At 43.9% G+C, this 21,714-nt stretch overlaps 1 long non-coding RNA gene across 1 annotated transcript; it reads left to right on the forward strand.

The window, feature by feature from the left end:
* Nucleotides 1–14,694: 14,694 nt before the first annotated feature.
* On the forward strand, nucleotides 14,695–18,220 carry LOC132249167 (uncharacterized). The gene is made up of 3 exons (XR_009460575.1): nucleotides 14,695–14,919; nucleotides 17,052–17,144; nucleotides 17,528–18,220. It is a non-coding gene; the product is annotated as an uncharacterized LOC132249167 (long non-coding RNA).
* The last annotated feature ends 3,494 nt before the right edge of the window (nucleotides 18,221–21,714 follow it).

A 21,714-nucleotide genomic window follows, 5' to 3' on the forward strand; every position in this document is an offset into this window, starting at 1 on the left:
AAGAAAGCTCTTTCATGCACTGCCTTTTCGAAAGGGAGGATTTTGCTTTTGGAAATGCAACTTTCCAGTGAGACAAAATGTCCCTACCATATGCAGAAGACCTTGCCACCATCTTGGGGAAAGAAAGATGGTCTTGCAAGTAATGCAGTAGAGGTCTGGGCCCTGCGGTCTTGGTTTAATTCCTAGCTCTGCCACAGCTTCTTTGTGTGTCCTTGAACACGTTATTTAAGATGCCAGGTTTGCAAAATATTTATGAATGACCTAACTTCACTCTCCTTAATATAAGTTTTGAAGGTAAGCCTAGAAGAAGTGCTCTGAAAATCCCATATTAAAGACTTATGCCTCCATTGCCTATCTGTAAAATGAGAATAATGGATATTTACTTTTCACAAACCATAGTAACCTCTTGTTTATTCAGACTTTAAGCCCCTTATGGCAGGTATTGTACAATACCAGTGCCATGGATCTTGATCTGAACTGTTGGCTACCATACTTGATACACTAAACATCCTTAGTGTATCCTTGCAAGATACTTTACAGAAATTAAACAACATGAATTCCAGTGCTGGATTACTCCTCTTGGTCTGCCAACCTTCAATGGGGTTGCTTGAATTAAGAAACTTAAGATCCTGGCTCGGGTGACTGGGGAAAAAAATGTATTATATATTATTCATATATATATATGTGTGTGTGTGTGTGTGTGTGTGTGTGTGTGTGTGTGTGTGTGTCTGTCTGTCTGTCTGTCTGTCTATACACATACTCATATGAATATACATATAACATGTTCAAGATCATACACACACACACATATACATATATATTAGCAAACATATATTTTAGGGGTGATTCAGAAACAGGTTTTTTGGATTTGGATCATCCCCAGTTGCATATGCATTTTTATTTATTCTATAGAACATGCTTTGTGTATAAAAATCACTTGCTATGCAGTTGGTAGGGAGGTGGAGTAGAATTGGGAAATATACTGATGCCATCACATGAATAGAATTAGAACTGCTAACAGATGTCACCTCCTGATAAAACCATAGAGAGAGTTATGGGGAAGCTTTCTTTAAGTGCATTTCTTGGGTATCAGGTCTAGTGTTCTTAGTTCTTTTGGGGGTAGACATGTGTATTCTCCCATGTTAGACCCTGATCTGTACCCAACTATCTATGGGAGGTAATTTTTTGTTATAGGATCTCTCTGACTGGACATCTTTGTTTTGTTCCCCTCAGGAGCTTGTGTCCAGAATGATAGAGTGATGAGGAGCCTTCTTAAAATAAGTAGGTTTATTTAGCAATTTTTTTTTTTTAATGGGAAAAAAATTAAGCAGTTTATACACATTTGGGCTAATCTTATCTCTTGCTTCACTACAAGGTTAAATTAGAAAGGCTTTCCTCTTGAGTTACAGGAACAGAATGGGCTCAAAAGCTAAGGACAGGACTTACACATAAACCAGTATAAGTGATCAGAAGCCAGTTCACATCTGTGACACAGCAGAGGTTCAGGGCACATAAAATGTTTTCAAAGTGGCCAAAACCAGTTTAAGATAAACCTGGCTGGATGTAGTATCAGATTTCACTAATTTAGGTTAAATCAGTTTATTGAACTTCTTTCCTAGAAACCCCCACCCCGCCCAAATTCAGGTTAACTCACAGTCCCCAGCATCCCAGGATGCTTTGCAGCTCTCTCACAAGCCCCTCTCGTAGGGTGGGCAGGCTAACCTTGGCCCAAGCTGTCTGCTCCAGCTCAGCAGGGAGGTGTGCTCTAGTGCCCCCTGCCATCCGGCCTTGGCCACTGCAGGCATGTGACTGCATTTCCAGAATCAGAAGTGAATGTCTGTTCACTGAATTATCATTTCAACCTATGCAGCTTAGACTACCCTGAGAAGACTGAATCGATTCTGCCTCAGTCTTTTTGACTGTCTGTACTTAGCCAAATTGTATCACCACAAGAAAATCAGGAATGCTGGGGACTGACAGACTCAGTTTGCTTTCCAAAGGGGATGGACAGATGGACAATTTATTGTTGTGTAAAAGGGCTTTATTACCTTTGCTGCATGATAACTGCCAGCGTGTGTGCTCTTGTCCTGCTGTAAGTGAAAGCAGAAGCACAGTGCCTTGGCCCTCACTGAGAAAAGATTAAACTTCCATGGTTAGTTTCTCCTGACTGCAGGTTAAGAATGTGCATGTAGGTGCATGCAGCTGACATAAGGTAAAATGCCACCTGCTTTTACAGTACAGTACCAAGAATATAGACAGGATCACTATCTTCCTATGGTCCTGTCTATATTCCACCCTTTCTCAAGACAACTCTCTTTTTTCCCCCCAAATCTCACCTTCTCTGTATAAGCTGGAGCCATATTACCATATATCTCAATGGATTTTTATTAGAGTCTGTGAGTCATCCTTTGCTTCAGACAGGTTTCTCCTATCTGAGAGAAGTAGTTAGCTATGCTGGTCTTATAAGGTAGTTTTGCAAGCAGCAGGCTCACTGCTTATGAAAGCTTATACTATACACATTGCTAATTTAGTCTTTTCTGTGCCAGACACTCTATGCAATAACAAATCCTGTGGTGGTGACACTATTCTTTAGCAGTTAGATATATTCCATTTTTAATCATTTGTGATCACAGGTCACGTGCCTCTGGGGGAATGGCCTATAGCTATCTTCTCCCCCAGTTTTTTAGCATTCTGCATCAGAAGTCATAGTTTCATAGTCGCTAGGGTCAGGAGGGACCTGAACAGATCATCTAGCCTGACCCCCTGCCACAGGCAGGAATGAATGCTGGGTTCACAAGACCCCAGACAGGTGATTGTCCAACTTCCTCTTAAATATGCCAAAGGTAGGGGCGAGGACCACTTTCCTGGGAAGTTGGTTCCAGGTTTTGGCCACCCTAACTGTAAAATATTGCCTTCTGATCTCCAACCTAAACCTATTCTCCATCAGCATATGACCATTGTTCCTCGTCACCCCAGGTGGTGCTGGAGGGAAAAAGAGCTCTGCCTATTTGCTGTTGATCCCCCTTGATGAGCTTGTAGGCAGCTACCAGGTCCCCCCTCAGTCTCCTCTTGCTGCAGCTGAACAGGTTCAGGTCCCTCAGTCTCTCCTTGTAGGGCCTGCCCTGCTGCCCTCTCACCAGGCAGGTGGCCTCCTCTGCACCCTCTCCAGGCTGGCCACATCCCTTTTGAAGTGTGGTGCCCAGTACTGGACGCAGTACTCCAACTCTGGCCTGACCAAAGTCGCATAGAGGGGGAGGATCACCTCTCTGGACCAGCTTGAGATGCACCTTTGGATGCATGACAAGGTCTGGCTGGCCTTGCTGGCTGCAGCCTGGCATTGGAGGCTTATGCTCATCTTGGAGTCAATAATGACTCCAAGATCCCTTTCCGCCTCTGTGTTTTCAAGAAGGGAACTCCCCAGCCTGTATGTGTGCTGTGGATTCCTTCTCCCAAGGTGCAGCACTCTGCATTTGTCTACGTTGAACCCCATCCTATTCTCATCTGCCCACTTTTGTAGTCTGTCTAGATCTAGTTGCAGCCTCTCTCTCCCTTCAAGTGTGTCCACCTCGCCCCACATCTTAGTGTCATCGGCAAACTTGGACAGCGTGCTTTCCACCCCCTCATCCAAGTCGCTGATGAAGATGTTAAACAGTGCGGGCCCAAGGACCGAGCCCTGGGGGACCCCGCTGCTCACATCTCGCCAGGTTGAGTACAACCCGTCCACCACTAGAGTGGTCATATCCATAAACACATATTTTGGGGTATAGAAGCACCCCATCAAATACATCTCCATACTTTATAACTACCTTCAGTTTTGGCCAGCAGTGAGCATGTGCTTTGATACACATGGCAGAGGAAGGAACTATTCCCTTACAGAAGCTGAGCAGCATTTTGAAGGACTGAGCATTCAAAGACACTGCTGCTATTATTCCCACCACTATTAACCCTTCACAATTAGACACCATGTGAAACAATATCTCTGTCCTGTTTTGAGCTGGCGTGTAAGGTACACAAGTGTCCTACACCATTCTTCTGGGCTCCGAAGCATTCTTGCAGAGTCCAGAAGTTGAGCAAGAAACCCTCTGGGATAGGGGTTTTGTATCTTCTTTTGTACTTCTGTGCATTGCTGGGGGGGACTGTCTCATCGTTCATTTAATAATAAATAATTGTAATAATTAGTATTATTAATAATGCAAAATCTCAGAGGGTATACACAGTGGTAAAATGGAGCATCCTCAGACTTCCACACGCACAGAGATGCCCCCCAAAGGAAATAAAATAATCAGAGGGAAACATCCTGAAACCATTGTAACTTTGGGAGAAATGTGATGTTTCTAATGTTCTTTTGGTGCTCCCTGAAAAACAACTAATTATTATAATTGTCTATTATTTGTTAGGCACCAAGAGTGCAGTCAAGGGCGATGGATGATTTTAATTATCAAAGCATTTGATGACCCACATGAAATGAGGTTGGTGGATCTCAATCAATCTCCAAGTGGACAGGGGCACAAAACAGGAGACCACCTTCCACCCTCACATTTAGCACTTGTCAGACCTCCTGTTGGCACTCTCAGCAAAAAGTTATGGCCTGAATGGGTGCAAAGGACTGATTTTCTCTCCTGTCACTTCCTGTGGTGCATTTGTATAGGGTAAAATTCAGCCTTGCGCAAAGTATCACTGCACCACTTAAGTCCCGTTTTGAAGTCCGGGCCTCTTGCTGATCCCCTATACTAGGTGAATTCATCTGCTAGGACCGGATACAGGATTTCAGCAGGATCAATCCATCATTGCTCATAATGCACTACAGAGCAAGAAATGATAGGTAGTATAATGCTGGAGACCATGTCAAGTGGCTATTGCATATAAACAGTGCATGGCTGTTGCCCACCATCCAGCTAGAAAGAGTCCCTTGCTCTAGTTTAGTAGATGTACCTATAGGGTTGAATTCAACCCAATATAGAAAGTGAATGCAAGGACCAGGCACAATGGGCAGGTAGTAACACATAGAGATGATGCTGCCAAACTGAGGGTACCTACTTTTGTCTGAGGCCACTTTGTAATCCCAAATGTTGTAGCAGGAAATTAATGAGCTGTGACCACTACTAGATAACTACTATACCACAGAACATTGCAAGACTTCATATGGCCCCATAGCTGCTGGTGAACTGGCAAAGGGGAAGGAAATAGTGGTGAAGTGTTATTCTAACTCTCTGTTCAGTTGGCCTTTCCTATGACAGCCAACTCTGGCATTGGGCCAAGGGCTTTCAGATCAAAATGCAACAAAAGACCAGTTTTCTCGTGCTAGTACTGTAACAGGCCAGCATAGGGAAACCCTGGAGCACCCACTCACCAACCACTTACAGCTCCCCGTGGACGCATTTCAAACTTAGCATCATGCACACCCCATAGCTTGGACTCTTGTTGTATCCTGAATGCTATCCCCCAGTGTCACCCCTCTTCTCCTTTCCGAGCCTCCTGGGTTGGGTTTATTACAATCTAAACTCCTGTTTGCAGGGGGAGAAATGATAACCCTGGGCCTGATTGTCAGCTTTTCAGTGGCTGGTGAGGTTTTTATGAAATTAGACATATTTGTCTTGATGTTTAGTACAGAGCATGAAATTCAGATCTGTGTGTTTGGCATTCTGCGGGCCGGTGCTTTAATATTCAATGACATAACTTCATTGCGGTTTTGACAACGCTGTATAGGAGTTGTGCTTACCATTGAAAATTAAAGCCACTGAAAGAGTTGACAACAGCAGAATTGTGAATGCTTCCAGGCTCCTGAAGTGATTGTTATTCCAGTTTGTCTAGAAGTGCTTATTGTGTTTGTAATACCGTCAGTTCCACTTAAGGGCTACTTGAAGTCAATGCAATACAGGTAAATACTAGAGAAATCTTGCTTTCTTCCTGAACATTTTTATCTCTGCAGCTCATTTGCATTTTCATTTCCCTATAGCCTGATTGATTAGATTATTGCTTGAAATCCCACCAGGGTTAACCTTCATCTATACCTACCTTGGCACTTAACTGTCCCTTGTCACCCTTGTATCAAAGCATCTCAGAATCAGCAATGAATTTTTATCCTCAGAGCAGACTTGTGAGATAGGCAAATGCTATATCTCCATTTTCCAGATGGGGAATGCATGTGTGGACACACACAGTATAGACTCTTTCTTTAGTAAGATCCTGTACCGGTCATGCACTCGCATTAACTTGGGTCACCCCATGTGAGGAGGCCATGAATAGCAAGTTGAGTGCTCCAAACTCTATGAGTTAAAAGCAGTTGCAATCCAAAGAGTAAGTATCCTTAAGTAATCCATTTTAAGTTATCCTTAAGTAATCCAGCTCTATAATTATGCTTTGAGACACACACAAGTTAGGGAATTCAGGGGGCTAGTTTTCTTCAACATCCCCAACCGTCACTCCACAAAGCAACAGTGTTGGCTAACATCTTCCCTACCGTCCCAGAGCTCCTTATCACGACTCCAATAAAAACCAACCACTTTGTTCTCGGTGTTCTGCAAACACATAGCACAGGGCAGTCCCTGACACGAAGAGGTTATAATGAAATAGCCAAGAGGGTTTAATGATGTCTGTGTTGGCTTTACCTGAATCTCAAGACTGAACACAAAAAGTCCTGCTACCCTGTTCCCTGTCTGCATACTCCTGCCGCTGCTCCCGAGATCTCTGTCTCTGGAGAGCTTGACAGCAGCATCCTGACTGCCCCACTTCAGGGTTGACAGCATATGTACAGGACTAACATTTCAGCATAAGTCTTAAGAGCAGAGAGGAACCACCAGATACAAGCCCTAAGGGTAGCTCATTTGAGCTGGAAGATGCACCGTGAGGTCCCAATGTTATGGGTCCAAAAGCTCTGTGGAGCTCTTTACTGCTGTTCATTTGTCTTTGTGATCATTGGCTGTGAGGGTTAACCTTCATCTATACCTACTTTGGAAATTAGACATATTTTGCAAAGGACAGTTTGGCATCATCAAGTTGTAGACTTTTTTGGCGTTATCCAGGATGCACTGTACATTATACCCCAATAGCCAGTAAAGGTGGCTATAGACTTTCAATAGCTGTATTTTGCCCTTCCTGCAAGGGCATATAAAGATTTTCCATCCGCATCACCCACCGTCCTGCGTCTGCAATGAAAAGCATATTATACACATGATGTTGGTCCAAGAGCAGCATTTTTCTGCCCAGTTCGTGCAGTGGAATTCATTGGCAGGGTGTGAGCCAGCTGACAACTGAGTCATTTTTTTATCCACATGTCAATAGTCCCATTGAAATAAATGAGGATATGCATCGAGAAAAAAAGTTATCTGCTTGTGTAACTGCTTGCAGGATTGACATGTTTGTGATCAACACTTCCAGGGTTAGATTCTGTGGCCAATGAATATCCCATTATGGCAAAATTCATGCCTTTGCATAAAGCCAATGAAAGGCTCATGGTCACATACATATAATTTACATAGGCTTGGTGCTAGACTTATGTGGAAGGAGAAATTGTATCCTCAGTGACTCCATCATAGGTAGAAATCAAAGGGGCAGATTCTGTACCCTGGTCCGGAGATAGCAATCATCTTCAGTGAGAAAGCCCTCAGCTGTATGGGAAGTCCCCCAGAAGTGCTAGGACTTCAATAACTAACCCTTATGTCCCATTGCCTGCATCCATGGGGCAGGCAATGAAGAAGAGGAATCCATGAAGTCCCTTAAGGACTTAACCACTGCAGGTGTTTTCACATGGAAAGCGCCCAGATACTAGGGTGAGACAAAGTAGTATATAAGGTTTACTTATCCCCACTAGACTGATAAGAGCCATAGCCAGATGCTACAAATTAGAATAGGATCCCTGACTGCTTTAACCTTCACCAAAACAGAGACTCCTGGGGCAGCAATTGGCTCGCTGCCAGCTACCCCATGCAAAAATTCAGACCTGCAGTAGCTACATGCTTCCTTTATTTGCATAAATCTCCCATTAATTTACTTTAACTTTCCAAGAACTCAGTGAGAATTTCACCTTAAGCAAAGACTGCAGAATGTGTGGTTTCTGCTGGGTTTTTTTTTTTTTTTTAATTTTAATTTTTAAATTAAACAAACATACAAACACAGGGAGATAAAAGCAATATGCAGTGCACCGGGAGATGAGATTCAAATGAGTATCACACATTGGGAAGGAAAACATGCATTGATTCCCATGAGATATGTGAGACACAAATGAACCCACAGTGAAATAAACACATATGGACCAAATTCTGCTCCCACTCTGTACGATGCTCCGTGCATTCGTTCCAGAGGAGAGCGAGCCAGACCTATCCGCAGTCGCACATGCTTCAGTCAGTAAATAGCATGCCACCATTCACCTACGGAGCATGGATTAGATTGCATGGGCCTTGATTGCATTGACCTCCTTGGGAGCGTTTGCATGAGCAAACAAAGTGCTTACTAACCCAATGGTCTATTAAGTCTAGAAACCCATCTCCAATAGCAACCAGACCTAGCTGTTTCAGAGGAGCATGGGAGGGCGGTTGGGGGTGGGGGGCACCTTACACTCACTACTTATAGAATAAACTACCCCCTTAACCCCAAAAGATGGAGGGTGTTCAATGTCTATTTTAACTCTGGCAATTCTAATCTAGCCCTGAAGACAAATGGTGACAACGTTTGTTTTTTTTTCCCCATACTTCGGAAAGCTTACAATTTTATCACTGGCTGTGCTGATTTTCAGCCGCAGTTTCAGAAATTGTTCACTCCATCTTTCCCCCTGTGCTAGATATCTGTAGAGTCTAGCTGCTAGCACAGGTAAAGGACCATTATCCTTGGATTTGGGGAGCCACCCCATTGGCTTCAATAATTCTTTCAAGAATTACCTGAAAGAGGAAAGACCATGCCCTAACAAAATGTGTTGATGTCCTTTGGCAAGAGCCTCATTAATTGTAACAAAAGGTTTACCCAAGTAAAAAAATAACAAAAACAAAACAAAAAACACTGAGCACGATAGATCAGGGGTGGGTAAAATATGGCCTGGGGGCCGGATCCGGCCCACCAGGTCATTCTATCCAGCCCAAAGAGCCCCTTAAAAAAATTAGAAAATTAACATTTATTTGCTTCTGGCTGCCTGTCACAGATGACAGGAACCAAGGGCAGTAGGACCAAGGGGAAGCCGGCAGCAAGACCCAGCAGCAAGGCCTGCTCAGCTCTGACCATGCAACCAGAACCCCCTGCCTAGCATACGCTTCTGGCCTGGGACCGTGGGGCTGTTCCTGCTTCCCTGCGCTGGAGAGGGAAATGTAGCCCTTGAAAACTTGCCAAAACTCGGTAAGTGGCCCTCCACCCAAAATAATTGCCCACCCTTGCAACAGATGCTCAAAATGGCTAGGTATATGAGGATCAGCTTACAGCGCTGGGCTCCTATTTTTTATTGGTTTATCATGCTGGGGTGGGAGAAGTAATTAGTAACTACTTACTTCATGAGCACCAGTTTCCACAGTTTAGATCCCTGCACAAACACTGCCAGGTTGGCAGATGCCATGCTCACCATTTTTTAGGCAATATCGTTCCAAGTCTGATCATTTTGACCCCCTTTTCCTGGTTCACATCATTTATATCATGGTGACTGCCTCTTCATTTCCCTCGCATGACTTGGTCACTCAGCATCCACGGCCAGGGGTACTAAAGAGAATATACCCGAGTGCTCTCACAAAGATCATCCTTCGAGGAGAGACGGATTCAGGTATTCTCCTAGGATTGTCCTCAGTGGCTGGCTGAGTGCAATGCTGTTGCTTTTTGGCATGGAGGGATGTTTCCCTGCTGCTTTTACAACTCAAATCAGGGGACTCTGGATGACAATTGTTTTCCAGCTAGGAGCCCGTGACGCTTGCTATGTCAGGGCAGAGATTTGTCACTTATTAAAGGTATGAACAGCGTTAAAATGGACTTGGAAATAGGAAAGCAGCAACCACCACCGGCACCCGAATCCCTAGGAACCCACTCCATCAAAAATACCACTGAAATCAGCACATTCCCACAAAACATTTTGGGTTTTGCCTTCCTCTGTAGTGGGCAGCATGTCTTTCTCCCCGGGATCTCTTGAGCATATCATCATGGCCTTTTGCAGAAGCAGGACATTGGCTGCTGTGCTCCCTCTGCTTTTCCTGTAGCAGGTTTAGATGTTATGTATTATGTCAGAGTTAACAGTAGTTTTACTAAGAGGTTACATTATGGATTTGTACAGGATGGCTTGGATAGGGATGATCCTGCCTCAGGCAGGGGGTTAGGCTAGATAGCCCATGGAAGTCCCTGCCAGCCCCACTTCTCTACTATTTCTATGATTTGATGAAACAGCATTTTCCAAAGAAAACAGATCTGTTGATTTTTTCTCATGGTACACTTTTTATATATTTTTTTTTCTTCCAGGGAATCAGTTTTGGCCCATAGGTGGAACAAAAACACACTACATAAGTAGCACAATGCCCCCATGCTGATTGGGAAAGCCTGCATCGTGCCAGGTCCTTACTGTTTCTAGCAGCTATGATCCTATGCTAATACTTCTTTATGTAGAAAATTGTGCAATTTCCTTTGCTGCCACAACAAATCACAGTATTTACTATACAAAATATAGTGCATTTCAAAATAAGAAGTCATTAAAGATGGTGTGGTGCTGTGCTTACAAAGGCTGAGCAAGGACCTTGGATAGATCAGAGCTGTAAAACAGCTCCCTGGTGGTAATATAATTTCCTTCTTTCACCTGAAGGTTAATATAACATCTGGGCATGGCTTGACCTGCCTCTGGGATGCAGTTTCTGCCTAGCCATGCATATGGTTGGATCTACCAGCCAATGTGGGTAAAGGCAGAGTCCTAGCTCTTCCTTGCTCCATTTGTGAGAGATTGGATGAAAGCAGCTTTTATATGCCTATGGTGCATAAATGGGTCTCCTCAGTCCCTAGCTACACACCTACATATGACCTAGACAGCTTCTCAGTATATTGTATTATAAGCATTTGTCATAGGACGAGCTGCTTTTTTAAGGGCAAAGCAGATGAGCCTCACCTGTACTAGGTCTGAGTGCCCATCCCCAGGTGAAGGGTATAAATACAAGAGTGAAGTGGTGGCTTTGGGATTAAGGGTGAAAGTATGTGAGATGGGGGGGGGGGGGGGGGGGGGGGGGGGGGGGGTTGGATGAGTATAGTTAGCAGAGAGCCCTTAAGGATGGCAGGTTTAAGGAGGGAACACTGAGATAAAGAACAGGAAAACAGCTAGGGAAGGGGTAGCAAGATGTCTTAGGTCAAGTAAATCTAAGTCCCCAGGAAGATAGTCTGGGAGGAAAAAGAGCCAGCTAAGGAGAAAGCTGCAGTAGAAGTATAGCTAAGAGCCCTCTATTGAGGGGAATAAGGTAGTTAATAACATTGAAGAAAGTTTAGGATTGCTTTGAACCCATTGCTGGTAATCCAGATGCACTAATGGGTGAGCTTTAGGGAGAAAACACTTGCAATGCGAAACCTGATCAACTAGAGATAAAGGGACACCTAAAGAAGTGAAAGAAGCCCAGATCCAGGTGGATGAACCCCTGTGAGGGCATTACATTATCTCTTAATCTTACTTTAGGACTTTTTGCATGTCCTTTTGCAGCATCTGATGAAGTGAGCTTCAGCTCCTGTGAGCTTGTGATAGTTGAACATTTTTAAATCTGCTTTGATTAATACAAATTGACGCTGTCTTGAACCTTGGCTTTTCCAGCCTAGTATCCAGTGAGCCAAGATGGGCTCAAGAGAAGACCAAGCCATGGTGTAAACTGAAGGAATCAGCTTTCCAGCTCCTCAAACAAAGCACTCCTGCCCATGAATGGCTGAGGTGCATGGGGTGCCTTGGACCCATGGCTTTATCCCAGAAAAGTCCTTGAGGTAGAGGCACAAGCTTTTAATGTGGCCTTGACCTCCCCTATTGGCCTTGTAGAGACCCATGCAATGCTGTGGCTGTTGCTTAAGGTGCATGTGAACACTTTACTATTGGGCCAAAAGGGCTGGGGCTTTACTCCACAATAAGTGCCCAGGTGCTCTGTGGAGCTTACTTCATGGAGGATTAGTGCTCTCTTGCTGAGCAGTAAACCTGGGGTAAGAGAAGATGCACAAGAAGAACCTACTGAGTGGCTAACACATGGCAAGGCCTATTTCACTCTTCCCCCACCCAGGAAATTGTTCCTACGTTCACACCCTAAAGGTACCATTTCTCCTTGAGGTTCCCTACATAGTAACTGCTATGGACACACTTTAAATCCTTGAACTCTACTGCAGTAATCAGTATGGGGTTGTCTGCCCTCTCACATGGTTGTGCAGGAAACCATGTGCAGTAAAGATGCTATCCCCATAGCTGAGCAGTTGACACATTACCAATACTATTGTGCCCATTTTACAGATGGGAACTGAGATGGAAGAAAAATACCCTTTTTGCAAGGGTGCAAGTAAAACCTATTTCTTGTTCAGCCCCTGGTGGCACCCTAGCAATTGAGTTGCATGTCCTTGTACGCCTCCCACAGAGGGTGGCTGTAGGATTGGGAAACTGGGAAGGGTTTGACTCCTAGTTGTCTACTAGAGCCATGAAAAATCACTCCCCACATCCCTGTTTTGATTGGCCACTGGCACAGCTTAAGGGAAACAGCGTGACAAAATCTCAATCACGTGATGCGGTTGGGAAGGCGTCAGCCGTGTGCAATAGTATCAGGTGCCAGGCAACAGCTTGGGAATTAACTTTAATTCTTCTCAAACATTCGGCGGAGGAACCCTGAGCGAGATGAAGTGTCGGGGTAGGGGGAGGGGAAAGGTGAGGCATTTTGTCATTAACAATATAGCTTCACTTATCACTTACAACTGGAAGTGCAGATAGCAGTTATTAAAAGATGTACCATTAGTACAAAAGCTCATTACCATGCTGTAATCCTTGTAAGCATTTGTGACTGATACCGGTGGAGTTGGCAGCCTGTTTTTTTTTTTAATATCTGGCATTGAAAATAGAGCCAGACAATAGAGGTTTGAAACACTGTCGGAGAACATCCCCGTTCTGTCCTCATTAAAGGGGACTCCTGGAAAATGCTTTAGGTCTCCAATTGAGCTGCCTTCATATAGACTGGGTGTGATTGCCCCTCACAAGGGACAACTGCCTAGTAAATAGAGTGTGAGGCCAAGATTCAGGAGACCTGGGTTTTATTTCTTATTCTGCTACTGATCATCAGCGTGGCCTTTGTCAAGTCACTTTAATCCTCTATGCCTTTATTTCGCCACCTATAACATCAGGATATGGATACTTGCTTGCTTTCTAAAGTGCCTTGATAGCTATATAAGAACATATCTATAGAAAAGCATGATGCTGAGGATGAAGATGATTCACAAAAGTTTAGGGCTGGAAGGGACCTCGTGAGACCACTGGGTCCAGCCCCCCTGCTTTGGGCAGGAAAGACTGCAGGGGTCCCAACAAGGTGTGAAGATAGAATAGTTTTGTATTCTGCATGATCCAATTTTAATTTTTTTTCCCTCCAAAATACCCCTTTTTCTTTTTATATAAAGGAAAAGAAGTGGTGCCTGTGATAATGATGATTGTAATAATATCACCCACTTCTTATATAACCTTGTGGGGTTTTTTTCTTCCCAAACCTCAGAGCTTTAGATTTAAGTTTAGGAGAAAGGCGGGTTTGTTAATATTTTATTCAAGCCATCTCATCCTGTTAACGTTATGGCGTAACCACGTCCAAGCATTCAAAACTCATGAGAGAGGCTTTAAAAAAAAATCAGGAATTCAAACATATTAAATGCTGTGTGTTTTTGGGGGTTTTTTTATTACATTCTGGTGTTGGAACCTCTCAGGGTTGTGCTTTGAAGGCTCTTTTCAGCAGCTAAAAGGGCTGAGATGTGAAGGGGGTTGTTTTGTTTTTTTCCTCTGATTTCTTTTTTTTAAATAAAAGCTGGCATCAACCCATTACTCTGAGAGCTGGGACTTACACAAACAGAATTGCAGCTGCTGTGCTTTGCCTGTACTTTCCTAAGGTAGAAATGCAACAAAGCACTGGAGCCTCTTCATGGCAGGTGTTTCCAACTGAGGAATTCCCAGTTAATGGGACGACTGAACAAAATCATCTGGATTCAGGGCAAAACAGGTGCTGATCTAGATGCTCTTCAAGAAAAAGGTAGAAGCAGGTTTTGAATAGAAAAGTTACTGTTTCCCTTTGCTTTAGTCAAACCATTAAACAAAACCTCCCTGCCTCAGACTGGTGACCCCTCCACTGCAAACCTTAGAAACATAGAAGGAGGTGAGACTTGCCAGGTTATAATGTCCAGTCCCCAACTATCATTGAAATATCCCTTATAAATGCAGTGGGCTCTCTAACATTTCACCCCCACTACACCCTATAAAACAGCAGGCTTTCCCAGAGCCTCACTGCTCAAATAGCTCATCTAATTTCCAATGGAAATTAATTCCTAGCCAGAATCCAAATAGGCTCTGTATTTTTTTTCCTGTACCCCCATTTAAAAATATGACCTATTGACCTAGGAGCAAAGGAACTGATCCATAGCCCAATGAAGGCAATGAGAAACCCTCCATTGATCTCAATGGATTCAGATGAGGCCTTAATTGTGGTGGGGGGGGGGGGTTTCCATGTGTTTGAGATCCTCTGATTTCCCATTGCTTACCTGATTCCTTGTCTAACTTTTCTCCCATGACAAAAATAAAGTGGTTGTGCTGAAAGACTGTAGTGTCTGTTGTGAGCAGAAGGGGTCATTTAAGATCAAAAGAGAATCAAGGTGCGTGTGTGTGAACCAGGTGACTCAGGTGTACAGATACCTGTCATCGGCTCCTCTATGTAGTAAAGAGCAGAGAAAGCAATGGAGTTTACAGTCTAAGGGACTAAGCCACATGACAACTCAAAGGTGAGCTACATGGACTGTGACACTTCCTTGATGCTGGAAATGCAACAGCTAGATTTGAGTTGCAGCTTTTTGTCTGTTCCAGTGGAAAGAGCCTGGAGATCGGGTTCAGGATGTGGACCTGAGAGGTAGCACAGAGACGGAGCTTCTTGGCCATAGCGTTTACTGGTGTTGCAGACAGAGATTTTAATGTAAAGAGATCATTGTTTCTAGTGCATTCAGGGTAAAGGGCTTCTTTTTTTAAAGTGAGAAGGCTTACCTAATGGCATACCTGACTCTCATCCCCTATTTCTCACCGTAATGAAAGCAAATGAGCAGGTCTTAAACTTGTAGCTGCCTACTTGAGGCAATGGAGCAGAGATCTGGTTTTATTGCCACTCAGTTTGGCAATAGAGAGATTTACCAGGGAAATGGGATCTGACCTCTCATGGAGAAAAGGGTGGTGCTTGCTCAGAAGTGTATCAGAAGCTGATGCAACCATATTTGCAGCAGCCATTGCAAAAGGAAAAAAATATATATACATATTAGCGGGGTTTTCCAAATCAGGCTATTGAGATCCTCGATAACGATGCCTCTTTTGGAGATACATAGATTTTATATATAGACGTATAGATATATTAGATATATATATGGGGGTGTGTGTGTGTGTGTGTGTGTGTGTGTGTGTGTGTGTGTGTGTGTGTAATCTATCTATCTCCAAAAGAGGCATCGTTATCGAGGATCTCAATAGCCCAATTCGTAAAACCCCGCTAAGGGCTGCAGCACAGCTCATTCAGCCCTGCCAATCTCCCAGCCAGGTAGCTCTGCGCACAGACCTCACAGAGTTGTCACATCCTATCCTACCTTCCCATCACAGATGGCTCTTTCTTCCTTATCTCCAGATCCTGCAGCTCACGCTCAGAGTCGTTCTTGCAAGACTCCGTTCTCCCCCCACCGCCCCCCACCTTTCCTTTGAATGATTCATGTTGAAGTTAGAAGGATTAAACAATATGTTATCTCAAATGCTGGTAATAGCTGCGGGTTAAAATCTCTCTGTTTGCAGGAGGCACCTTGTTGTTTAAGTTATGCAGAGACCAGAGGCTGTAGAGCAATAGAATCTTTTTGCAGACTTTTATCATGCCCACTCCTATAATGTATTATAAATCATTACCTTCTCAGCCAGCGTCCTCGAGCCACCGATATTCTAAAACATGCTTTTCTTTGCCTTTAAAATAAATAAATAAGCATTGCGAGGGGGATTTATGGCTCGAGAAAGCGAGAGGCTAAGAAGCAACGGGAAGGTTGTAGTGCAAGTGCCTCGCACGTACGGCTCGGCTGTTACGTTACCAGCCGTGTTTACTACAGCGCACTTCTCCGATAGTCTCGTGCTGGTGATTGCTCGGCCTGTCTCCTTCAAGGAGGGTCTGCTCCTGGCTATTTTCAGGTTTTTCATCCCTTCGTCGAAGCCCTGTTGAAATGCCTGAGCTCAGACGGGCAGCACTGAGCCTGTCTGAAAGCCTGTTGACATAAATAGGAGTCTTTACCATTGCTTTCAGTGGATTTCAGATGAGTACCTATTTTCAAATCAGATTTGTCCCTACTCCTTAAAACTGACCCACAATACGCCTTATAACTCTACTCCCAGACTAAACCCATTTTGTCCCATGGTTTTACTTGCCGCCCCTCCTGCCTCCAGTGCTAGGAAATCCATTAGCTCTGCCAATGCTCCTGAGTTCTCACCCCTGTCAAGTGTTTCCATTTCCTACTTTGTCTTTTGATATTTGGTAATAAAGAAATCCCCAGCTCATGGAGTCATGGGAATCTTTTTATTATTATTCTTTTAAAAAGTTTCCATCTGTCCTACTCACGAAGAAACTCAAGTGCATCCTCAACCATGCAGCAAAAGAAAAGAGTCTTTAGATAGGTAACGACATTCAAAAAGCTCGAGGTGGAATGGATCAAAGTTGCATGGCTTTCTATAAGCGGTGTAGTTTTAGGTCAGTAGTGAACAGACCACACCTTCACTCTTTGATGGGGCAGGGGAGCAAATCTTAAATCAGGTTCTGCCATTTTTAAACTAATCTATGTGTGCTGAACTTCTGTTCTGTTATAGGTACAGACAGGTTTTATGTGCTGAATTTCTGTTCTATTCATAGATCGTAAGGCCAGAAGGGACCTCAGAAGATCGCCGGGTGCAGCCCCCTGCACCAAGCAGGAAAGATAACTGGGGGTCAGGAGACCCCAGCAAGGTGACTGTCTTGGTATAGACAGGTGTTATGTGCCGAACTTCTGTTCTGTTTTAGGTATAGACCAGTTTCCAACCACTTTTATACTGGTAAAAGTGTAATGTCTGTACCTGGCCTTTATTTATTAAACTAAAATAAAGGAAGTATGTAACACTCATCATATTTTTTTAAGATGAGCTTCAAATATTTAGGGCCCGATGCTTGGTCTTCCAGCATCTGGGATGAATAATACTTCAAGGTAAAATCTTGGGCAGGGGGTTGGACTTGATGATCTTTGAGGTCCTTTCCAGCCCTAACATCTATGACACTTTGGGGTCCTAGACTTCTAGTAAGCCTTTTAGGAAGTTTAGAAGTGCTGTCTTCATGTTTCTCATGTCTTTCGTCAGCATTGGAATGAGAAATGGTGGTCATCTACAACCAAACTGATTGCCGGGCTTCACCAGACCAGGCTGAAAACCAAACCTACAAGAACTCTCATGGGACCGTGCCCCTTCGGGATGCTAAAATAAAGGTCAACCCAAAAAGTTTGGCAGTACTTTAGATACAAGTGGCTAAAGAGCACTGGGCACTTTCTTTTCCCTCTGCAACTTCCTTGAACAACTTTGGCACCACTGCAATATTTTATGACTCCATGCCACTTTGGCTGAGTGTTTGTAACTTTTTTTTCTTGCTTTAATTCTGAAAAATCAAAAGACCAGTCTTTGTTTCACTGAACATTTCAAAACTGTTTTTTCCTCCTACCCTGCATATGAAAGTAATTCCTGCACCTGCCCCCCCTCCCCAATTTTTAATTTGCAAACAAACCAAACTCCCCACCCCCACCTTTTTACCCTGATTTTCTGTGAAAAATTCTGTTTTTTGCAAAATTAGCCTTAGGAGTCTTTCTCCAGAAACATATTCCCATCTGCTCTGCTTATGTTTGCTCTATAACCAAGGAACAAAATTAACTGCAGCTGGAACGTGGACTCCAGTTACTCACACTTTAAACTTTTAAACTGGTATAAGTATCTGTTTTTAGGAGACAACTGGAAAAAAAAATGTCTATATGCTCATCGCACTTGGATTGTAAGCTTTTTGCTAGAGTAACCATTGTCTTGTTCTGTGTCTGTTCAGTCCCTAGCACTGTGCGGTTATGGCCCATGACTGGGTGCTACAGTAATACAATTAATAATGCATTCAATGAAGTGCTCTGCACAATGCTAGTGAAGGAAGGAAGGTGTTGGGAGCTATCGGCTTCATATCTTCATACCTCTGTGGTCTCTGAGGGCTGGTTTGGCTGATGGTCAAACCAATGTTGTGGTTGCCCTAGTTGAATCCAAGTGGCTTGTTGCCATAGGTGCCAAGATTGCAGACCACACCATCAATTGGTTTTTCACCAAGAGAATCCTCCTTCAAAACCAACCCCTAGATATTGGAAGCAAGCAAGAGCATGTGAAATAAGACTATGCTAGTTTTACATCATTGACGGCAGGGGCAAGCAATTATTTTGGGTGGAGAGCCACTTAATAAGTCTTGGCAAGCCATCAAGGGCAACATGACAGGCAGCCAGGGGTAGATGAATATTAATTTTCTGAACTTTTTAGGGTCCCCGTGGGTTGGATAGAATGGTCTGGCAGGCTGTATCTGGCCCACAGGCCGCATTTTGCCCACACCTATGGGATCCCCTATACAGGGGGAAAATGGAGCTGAAGCTTACTTGTAGATCCAACTATTCATCCCCTTTTATAGCATTGGATATGGACCTGAGAGGAGGGGAGGTAGCTAGAGAGGAAGGAAGGTCCCATGGTTAGGACTTTAGAAGACTTTGATTCACTTGCTTCTTTGGCAACAGACTTGGAGCAGGGGGTTGGACTAGATGCGACCTCCTGAGGTCCCCTTCCAACTCTCACTTTCTATAATTCTATTATTCTGTATAACCTTGTGCAAGTCGCATACTCTCGTTGTTCCTCAGTTCTCCACATGTAAAATGGGTATAGCCATACTGCTGTATTTCACAAGGGTTTTGCATAGCATGCAGACTGGTGATGGAGCACAGATGTCTAGCCCATAATGTTATCTCAGAAAATCCCCTGGTCTTTCCTTTTTTTTTTTTTTTTAAACTAGCTTTAGATATTTGGGGGCAACTTTCAGAAATATCCCCTTGTCCTACATTCTAACTCAATGTTTCTGCAGTGTTTCTTTCCCATTCACTTTTTTTTTTTAAAAGAGTTGTTGCATGCAACAGTGAGAACGGATTGTTCCTTGTTATGAATTTATATGGTGCCCTGAGGGTCCTTTTATTTGTACTGTAGAGCATCTCATGAATAGCTCTCATTCTGGACCATGGAGCCATGAAGTGGAGCAGAGTGGTTCTATCTATCCTGGATGAACTGTGCGTGCAATGCCCTTTGAAATACAGAGAGGCAGACTCCTGTTGAGCTAGGGAGGACTCATATAATCCCTTCCTCCCACCTTTTTTTTAAAAAAAACAGACCTGGATGTGAATCTCAGTTGAAATAACAAAACAAAACACACATTTCCAGCTATTTTACTTGAGCAAACAGCAAAAAAATGCCCATGAGCCAGAGCAAACGAATGACTAGGGCTCAAGGAAACAAAAACCAGGGCTTTATACCACTGCTACACTGGGGAGAAACCTAATGACTCACTTCCACATACCCAGACTTGAGCTAAGATTGTGTCTTCAAGTCCTTAGACAGCCCTGTGGTGACAAAACATTATACACTGTAGCTGAGCTGCAGTGGTGTGTAGTGGTTAGTGCACCCAAGTAGGTGTCCGGGAAACCTGAATTGTAATCCTGGACACGCTGTGTAACCTTGAGCTAGTGTCTATACTCCTACTCCTCGTTTCTTTTTCAGCCACATGGAGCAGAAGCTCCCCAAAGTAAAGAGTTTCTTTCACCATGTATTTGCCCAGTGGCACCCTGATCTTAGCTGATGCCATGAAATAATAGTAATATTGGCAGCAGGGTGTGAATGAAGGGGGATCTTGAGAGAGGTTGACACCCCCCCCCCCCAACCCTCTCCTCTCCATAAGAGACAAGAGCCCTCCTGTAAGATCTGAAAATCATTACTTGGGGCAGGTCTCCAGTAGGATTGCTCCCTTCATTAAGGTGGACTTGTTAATCAATGAATCAGTTTATTTATTTTTTTTTTTTTGCAGAGACCTACAAGAGTCAGAGTGCAATTAAAACCCTGGTTGGCAGGATCAGAGCTACTGCATGGTCCAAAGGGAAGGCTGTTTCCCCATTGCCTCCTAGTCCAACTGTGCTAATGCCAATGGCTGGAACTAATGGAGCACTTCCCTGAGCTGGAGAGGGAGACTGCTGTCTAGATACATTAGAAGAAGCTATCTGAAGAAAGATGCCATGCATAGAGCTATGTGAAGGATGCAAAATGATCACAGTGGACTGCTCTCCACTGTACCACACAGCAAGGAATACCTTAAAGATATTGAAATAAAATACATAGGACAGAAAAGTCATCCATGCTCAGGCCACCTGTGGATAGAAGATGAAGGATTAACCTAACCAGTGGTACGCTGGAAAAAAACTAGTCCTTCTCCAGTTGTTCATTTCTCCCCGCAGTGTCTGTGAGTACAGTTTCTCAGGTGCAGGAACAGGGCAATAATTCATAGTTATCAATCTTACATACTGATGTGATTCACTAATTTCAGCAGTCTATTATCTTTTTAATGTATCCGTCCTTTCACCATTTCAGAGTTTGGGAACCTGAGGTACAGAAGGCCATATTTAAACACGTAACTCCCTTAAAAAATCTGGCCCCAAAGGGCTACATCTCTGTCTACTCTAGGAGGATGTTCACATCAAAATACTGGTATAATATATTTAAAAAGTGTTTTTAGGCTGGGGTTTGGGCTGGGGACAAAAATTGCACACAAACTGGTACAAGTGATCGGAAACCGGTTCAGATCTGTAACGCAACAGAAGTTCGGTGCACATAAACCGCTCTCAAAATGGCTAAGACCAGTTCAAAATACATCTGGATGGATGTGGTATCAGCCTTAACTGATTTAAGTTAACTTTGCTTATTGAATGTCTATCCCAGAACTCCTGCAGATTCAAGTTAACTCATGGTCCCTCAGCATCCCAGGATGCTTTGCACCTCCCCTACAAACCCCTCCCTTGCAGGGTGGGCGGGCTAGCCTTGGCCTATGTTGTCTGCTCCAGTCAAGCAGAGAGGGGCACTCTAGCACCCCCTATCTTCTGGCCTGGACCACTGCAGGCATGTGACTGCATTTCCAGAATCAAAAGTGAATGCCTGTTCACTTGCTTATCAGTTCAATGTACGCAGCTTGGACTAACCTGTGAAGACTGAATCAATTCAGCCTCAGGCATTTTGACTGTCTGTACTTAGCCAGGGTGAACAGACAGCACCTAGTTCATTTGTTCTCTGAAGCTAAGCATGCCTGGCCCTGGCTGGTACTTACAGTAACTCAGAGGACAATGAAGGTCAAATGAAATCTCAGGTCCTGTTGACACAGGTCAAGGAGTTGGCGCCAAACTCTTGCTGAATACCAGACCATAGGAACTGAATGAGTGATCGAGACTTTG

The sequence above is a fragment of the Alligator mississippiensis genome, chromosome 3, assembly GCF_030867095.1.
Source record: "Alligator mississippiensis isolate rAllMis1 chromosome 3, rAllMis1, whole genome shotgun sequence".
Classification (NCBI taxonomy): domain Eukaryota; kingdom Metazoa; phylum Chordata; order Crocodylia; family Alligatoridae; genus Alligator; species Alligator mississippiensis.